The following is a 7,007-nucleotide window of genomic DNA, read 5'->3' as shown; positions in this document are numbered from 1 at the left end:
GGAACTGAAAGCTGACATAGCAACACCCTGTTTCCCCCCCTCACCCTTTCATCTTTCCTCCACAAACCTTTTTTCATGAATGAGCTCCTGCTTCCACACCATGAGAGCATCAATGTACTCCTTCAATAATTCATCTCTGGGATCTATTATTTACATATCACTCTTACTTCATCACAAAAAGGCATCAATGTTCACCCACACACCTTTCCTCTCTCTTTCTCCCTTCCTTTGCCAGGTCACTCAATCCACATAAACAAATCCCTGTTTCCTGGGCAGCTCCTCAGTCTGCCTCAGCTAGTGGACTCTACCTATGAGCATGTGCTTGTCTGTGTGTGTGTGTGTGTGTGTGCAGTGCAGCGTGTGATGTGCTAAAACACAGGTAGATGGGGTGGCAGCTTCTCAGTGACCTAAAGCGGCTGCTGACAGCAGTGACAGCAGAAACAAGCATGGAGAAGCAAAAAGAAACCTCACACCACTCTAGAAGTCAACTTTCCATGTGTCGTTGCACCTCTCAAAGCACGCAGGAAATAAAGGGTACAGTGTATCACGGTAGCCTACACCAGTAATTTCATGTACTATCCCCTTTGTTTACACCAGCGATTTTATGTACTGTAATTTTGCAGGCTTCAGAGTTTATACTTTTTCTGGTGGTTACTCAGTCAGTCATTCACTGGTTGTCTCTCTTTTTTCAGCATCATTTTTTTTTTACAATCTTCCACTCTAGATCTGTTTCTGTGTGTTTAAAAATGTATTTTTGTTACTGTCTAAAAGGTATAGATCTGAAATTGCTGAAAGTTCTATGAATTCATTTCATTGCTGCAGAAACAGCAACGCCCCTCAACCCACTATTGATGTTTGTAAGTTTTAAAAGTTTTCATTTTGGTTGTCCTGTTAAGCTACAGGGCAGCATGGTGGTGTAGCAATTAGTACTGAGCCCTCATAGCAAGGTTCTGGCTTTGAATCCAGTTTGTGGCCTTTCTGTGCCCCTCTGTGGGTTCTCTGTCTGAGTGGCTCCAGCAATACAAAGATATGCACATGAGGTTAATTGGTGATTCTAAAATGGCCAAAGGTGTCTGTCCATCTGTGGAAAGACAACAGGTCCAAGGTGTCCCTCTCATTCAATGTCAGCTGGCATAAGCTCCATCCCCCTGTGTGATCCTGAACTGGATAAGTAGAACAAAATCGAGGGCTAGCTGAATGGATGGATGATGAGCTAGAAGCTCTTCAATAATCCAAACTCTGTCCTTCACATTATTATGCTGTTCGCCTTTATATGCATTTATAGATGTTTCTGGAAGCCTTTATCATCACAACAAGGTTTAAAGGCAAAAATCAAAATGCATTTAATTAATTTCATTTCAAAGTTTTTAAGGTAACAAAATAAATAGAAGATAATAGAAATGCGAGAAATACATTTAATGTTTATTTATTTTCTTTAAGCATATCTTTATTTTGCACACAAACAGATGTATACAAAACACACCCAAACCATGTGAAGGCAGAAAGCTACATTTATCAAAATGCACCCCAGTCAAACCGACACTCAAATCTTTATTTGTGGTTTATTGTATCATGAATGGCTACGTCTCAGTCTCCAATCCCTCCAGTCCACTGCCAATGTGCCTCTGGGCAAGATATTGAACCCCAGATTGCTCCTGATGCATACATCGGTGTGTGTTAGTTAAAAAGAGTGCTATTAGGATAGCCACTGTATTTTTAGTTGACAGACCAACAAGATAACAGATTTGATTTATTGGTAAGAATCTGATACAAAAGCTGAAAGAAAAACTTATAATTATTATAATTAAATAACGTATGGTAGTATTGCATGTGGGGAATGTCATGAAAAAAATTCCAAACTTGAACCGAGGAAACATTTTTTATCTTCAAACTCACAGTAAATAAAAAAGGAAAGAAAAAATGCAATATAACGTACTGTATTTACTCATCTCTACACTGCACTTTAGTCTGGGTTAAATTTGAGGGATGTTTTTTATAGATGTGGCACACAAAAAAGAATAAGTGCTGGGGGGGTTTTCAGACTTGCCTGTAGATTTTTCACAATAGCAGGTTGTGTAACAAGTAAAAAGCCTTAGGGAAAAGCGCTTGAGACATGCCTGTCCTCTTTAGAGGAGAGATAGACATGACAAAAACAAGTGGACATTCAAAGCCCTTAACAAGCAGTGGTTAGTCATTACAAGCTCAAGTTGCACAGGGACAGAACTTTATTTCATATGTTAAAGGAGATCCCAGAATTTTAAAAAAGTCAGGCTGAATTACTGGGAATATTTTCCTTTTAATGGGTTAGTACAGATAATAGTAACTCATCCAGTTTAAGCAGTATATCTGTATCTGTATATATATTTAATATATATCTGGAACACAGTATAAATAACACATGAAACTAAAACAAGATATCACTTTCCTGTGTTTCTGTTTCCTCTCTGTCTTCTTAAGCCATGAGAAATAAGCTTCCTACTTTTTTTCCCCTCTACTTGCCCTTGTCCCTCTCTCTTCTTCTCTATCACACCATTCCCGCAGGAGACTGACTGTGTATCGGTGTATCACCCACATCCATCTCTCTAACCTCCAGCCCTGCCTTCCCTCATCCCCACGAGAGGGAGCAGCAGATCAAGAAAAGGGGAAAGATTCATGGAAGGAGGGAGGGAGCAAAAGAGAAGTGTTTCTGTGTCCCAAAGGATTGGTCTCTGTCTGTCTAAATCAGGAAGTGAGAATGTGATGGCAGGAGAGACAGAGCAGAGACATCCTTTCAGTGTGTGTGTGTGTGTGTGTGCGCACCTTGTTGAGCTGAGGTGTCATATATGTGAAGATCACAGCTTCACGCTGGTGGCAACCAGGGATGATGCTCTAAATCACTGAAATGCCAGAGACAACTGTTGTGATATGGGCCGTGTCTGTGTGTGTTTGTGCACGTGAATGTCTTTTGGGACGTTTGATGGAGATTAATACTACTTTTAGAGTCCAAAAGTGAAAATGTTATCTAGTATGTCACCTTGGGGGAAAAAAGTGTGTGACATTGTCTGATATAGACACACACACTCACTTGCACAAGTGGTCTAGATCACCAGTTCTCAGCCTTTTGTGTCTAGTGTATTTGAAAAGCCTGAAAAGTGAACTGAAGCACCCCTTCACTGACCATCCATGAAACTCTCATGTTGAAAATGTGATCATTTTAATTGATTTTTTTTTGTTATTTAACAACAATAATAATTTAAAGCACAAATAGTAGCCTCGATTTTTCAAGCATGCATCTATTCATTTTAATTCCCATGATATTTATTTTCATTACAACCATTTGTCCATGCTTTTTTATGTAAATGTAAACAAATAAACAAAACACTACTATGTTTTGTTTTTGTTTTATTTTGGTTATCTATAAATATTCTCCCCATCTTACTAAGTTTGGTTGGGAATCACATTATTCATAATACTCACTGTCCCCAGCATATGCACCCACACACAAACACACCTAGCAACATAACATCCGCTGCCTTCCTTGGATGAATAATTAGATGGACACGGAGCTGTCTCTCTGTTTTCCCCTCACACATTAAGCCACATGAATGTAGGCCAACTCACTGTCTTCTTCACTTGCCTCTCATCACAATCAAAACAACACATAGATGTTGTCTTCTCTTGTTCATCAACCTCTGTCTATCCCTTGTTACCTCTATCTATCTTTAACTTTCTTTTTCTTGTGGTGTGAGTCACAAAGAATTGTCTTGCAGATCAGCAGCACAACTGTCCCCGAGAAGAGGCAACATACACAGACTCTCACACGCTGACGTTGATATAGTCATAGTCACATCATTATATCTGCATTAGCAGGGAAAGCCCTTCACGCTCCAACACCTACATGCCTTCAGTGCAGCGTCTCATGTGTGTTGTAACTGATTTACAGTGTCCCTGTTCTATCTTGACAGATCATGCTCAGGAAATATGTAGTACATGGCATATTATGTTTGTGTCATATACTTTATATATAGCATAGCTTTGACTTTTGAATACATTTCTTTAATTGAGACCAAGAAATAACCAGAAAAGTTGGTGTATTGAGATAAAAGGAATATATATAAGCGGCACGGAAAGCTGCTTTTATAGTTGCTATTTAAGCACGGTTATAAAGTTTGCTGAATAATGGAAAAAAAAAAAAAAAAAACGCAACTAAAGACAAAAATGTCTTATTCTAATTCAAATGGGAATTTATACCCAGCACATCATTTTGACAAATTCCTACACCTTTATTTTTATCCTTTTTAGCATTTTATCTAAAAGACAATGAGAATTGTGGCGATTTGGACACAAAATGTAAATTATAACCACGGATAATAATGATATTCCACTATTTATGCCACATCTTACATACTGAGCTCCTTTTGATTGACTTAAAACCCCCATTTGATGGCAAATCTAGTTCTTTGTAACTAACAAAGTTATCATTAATGTAAAACTGGAATGAGTTCAACTGAGACACTGTCGTGTGCAAAAGCCACATTTTTGCATGCTCATGTTATAAATCTATCACTTTGAATAGCAAATAAGAGTAAAGTACAGACCAGACAAAAATCCTCTATCACTAAAAGGTATAATACACAAATACAGGCAAACATATGAAAAATGGGTTATGTGACTGGGCCATTACCTAAAGCAAGGTAAAGCAAGACAACAGATGAAATATTGAGAAGGGACAGGGGAGCACTTGGCATTTTGGGCACGCACATTATCACGCACTCGTACTGGGTTAGTGTTAGCTGGAAAAGGTTGTGGGTTAGGGTCTTTGACAGTGCTCTGACCCTGGCTGCGATGTTGACATTAGTGGACACATCACCTCTGCTTTGGGAAAAGGCCGACGGTGAGACCGCCCTCAAGCACAGCACAAGGTTCTCTGTGTGAAGCACATGTTTATAGGCTTTGTGAAGGTAGAAGTATTAAATCAGTAACCTCTGCATCTCAACTTAAAAAATAACTGTATAAAAGCAACTTTTCATATTCATCATAGCTTTACAACACAATGACAAAGTCTGGATATTTTACTTTGCTTGAGCCTTTGTGTGACTTTACTTTCTCATCGCTGTCATGTGACATATCAAGTTTTTGTCTTTCACAGATTGCTGTGCCTATGCTGGAGGACTGCGTGAACAGCAGAAGAACAGCAAAATGCAAAGAAAGAAGCATGTAAATGAATAACGCAACGCTGATTCCAACAACACGTCTGTCATCGACAGTGGAGACGCGGGTTCTCTCAGCCGTGACATGGAATTGGTGAGCAGGAAAAGATGGAAAGATCAACAAGAAAAGCAAACTAATAGGTAATGTTTGCTTGCAGCTTTAACCCTAACAATCTGTCACTCTTGTCTGTGTTGTTGTTTCCTTAACCTCTGCGTCTTCTCCATATGTTTGTCTGAGCACATATGTATGAAAGCCAGAGACGTCTCTGCTGTATGGTGTGGAATGTCAGGCTTGTCTCATCAGATTAGGGTGCAGTGAGGAGGATGGTGCCTACAATTGTACTCAAATGGAGGCACCTCAGCGATGCATACTACAATGCCACCACCCTTGATCTCCCCCACACCGCATGTCCTTGGCACTTTTTAGTTTAAGGGTCTTTGTTCCTCTAGGGTTAGGGGTTAGAACTGCCTCTAAGAAAACTGGCCTGGGGTAACCTTGTACAAATGAGTTTGCTTTGAAGTCGATGATGATGTGGCATTTTACTATATAGTAAAATCTATCCCTATGTAGCTTTTTGCTTTGTTGCAGTTTGTGCTTCAGCTCAGTTTATAGTCCGCTCCCTCCAGCCTCAGCATAAATAGCCAATTTGGCAAAAACCTTTACATAATTTATCTGTAAAACTGTTTTTTTCTCATTCCCTCATTACTCGTGTTTTCCTTCCACTTTTCTAATTTCCTGCATATTCTAGCTTCACTTAGATTTTCTCTTGACCCCTGGCATCCATCCATCTATCCACCAGCCCTTTGGTGTCTTGTCCATCCCTGTATTTGTCTCCTGTCTAGCCTCGAGTCACACTAAACACAACCTCCATATTATCCTCAACCAATCACCTCTCTATCCTTGGGCCTGACGGTTGCAGGTAGATGTAGCAGGTCTGTCACAAGGTGGCAAATCTGTCATTTGCTGTGTTGTGCACGTGTGTGTTTCTATGTGTTTCAGTGCGGGTGGGTGGGCAGATGAGCGTGTGTATGTTAAGAGGGGCATGAAGACAGCTGTCATGCTGTCTCAGGATCATATGCTGGCTGTCAGAGATGCTGTAAAGAAACTGACATCCAAACCATGCAACACACATACACCGCACATGAACACACAGAGAGAATTTGGACATTTAAAGCTATTTGGGGATTTTTAGAAATACAAATAAATATTTAAAATGTACATTTTTCAGTGAAAACAGTGACAGTGAAGTATCCTTGCGCTTTAGGGAGGCTGACCTCTGCTCTGAAACATCTGTTGACAGAGGTCAAGTAAAGAGAAACATCCCCTATTACTAAAATATTTTGATTCATTATTTCTGTTCATCAAACAAAGCAGTAAAAAGTGTTCACAAACATGACATGACTTGTGCTGGTCCTCACATTTGATGTCCCCCTTTTTCAGGTCTTCTCCAGTCTGCTTTGTGTTTGTTTTTTAGTTTTCTCTAAAGTCTGTGCATGTATAAGAATGTACGCATGTGCCTCTGCTTGTGTTTGTGTGTGCATTAATAAATGTGCTCATGCATGTCTACATGTAAGATTGTGTTGGGGGATTTCTCAGGAGAAGGTGAATGTCTCATTTTTTGGTCCCCAGCCTGTCCAGGTAAATAACACATTCACACACCAGTGGGCAAACCATCGACCTCCCCTTTCACGCACATCACCCTTTTCTCGTGTACACTATTGATCCCTCACACTCTACTCTACTCTACTCTTCTCTTCTCTTCTCTTCTCTTCTCTTCTCTTCTCTTCTCTTCTCTTCTCTTCTCTTCTCTTCTCTTC

At 39.9% G+C, this 7,007-nt stretch overlaps 1 protein-coding gene across 1 annotated transcript in view; it reads left to right on the top strand.

The window, feature by feature from the left end:
* The window catches only part of ppm1ba (protein phosphatase, Mg2+/Mn2+ dependent, 1Ba), a 39,898-nt gene that overhangs the window by 8,208 nt on the left and 24,683 nt on the right, over positions 1-7,007 (top strand). The window contains exon 3 of the mRNA XM_005727316.2: positions 5,129-5,330. The gene's annotated coding sequence lies outside the window, so the exon portion shown is untranslated. The remainder of the gene's footprint in view (positions 1-5,128; positions 5,331-7,007) is intronic.

The sequence above is a fragment of the Pundamilia nyererei genome, unplaced genomic scaffold (genome assembly GCF_000239375.1).
Source record: "Pundamilia nyererei isolate P.nyererei 1_Seehausen unplaced genomic scaffold, PunNye1.0 scaffold00024, whole genome shotgun sequence".
NCBI lineage: Eukaryota > Metazoa > Chordata > Actinopteri > Cichliformes > Cichlidae > Pundamilia > Pundamilia nyererei.
This window is presented reverse-complemented; position numbering and strand designations above follow the sequence as displayed.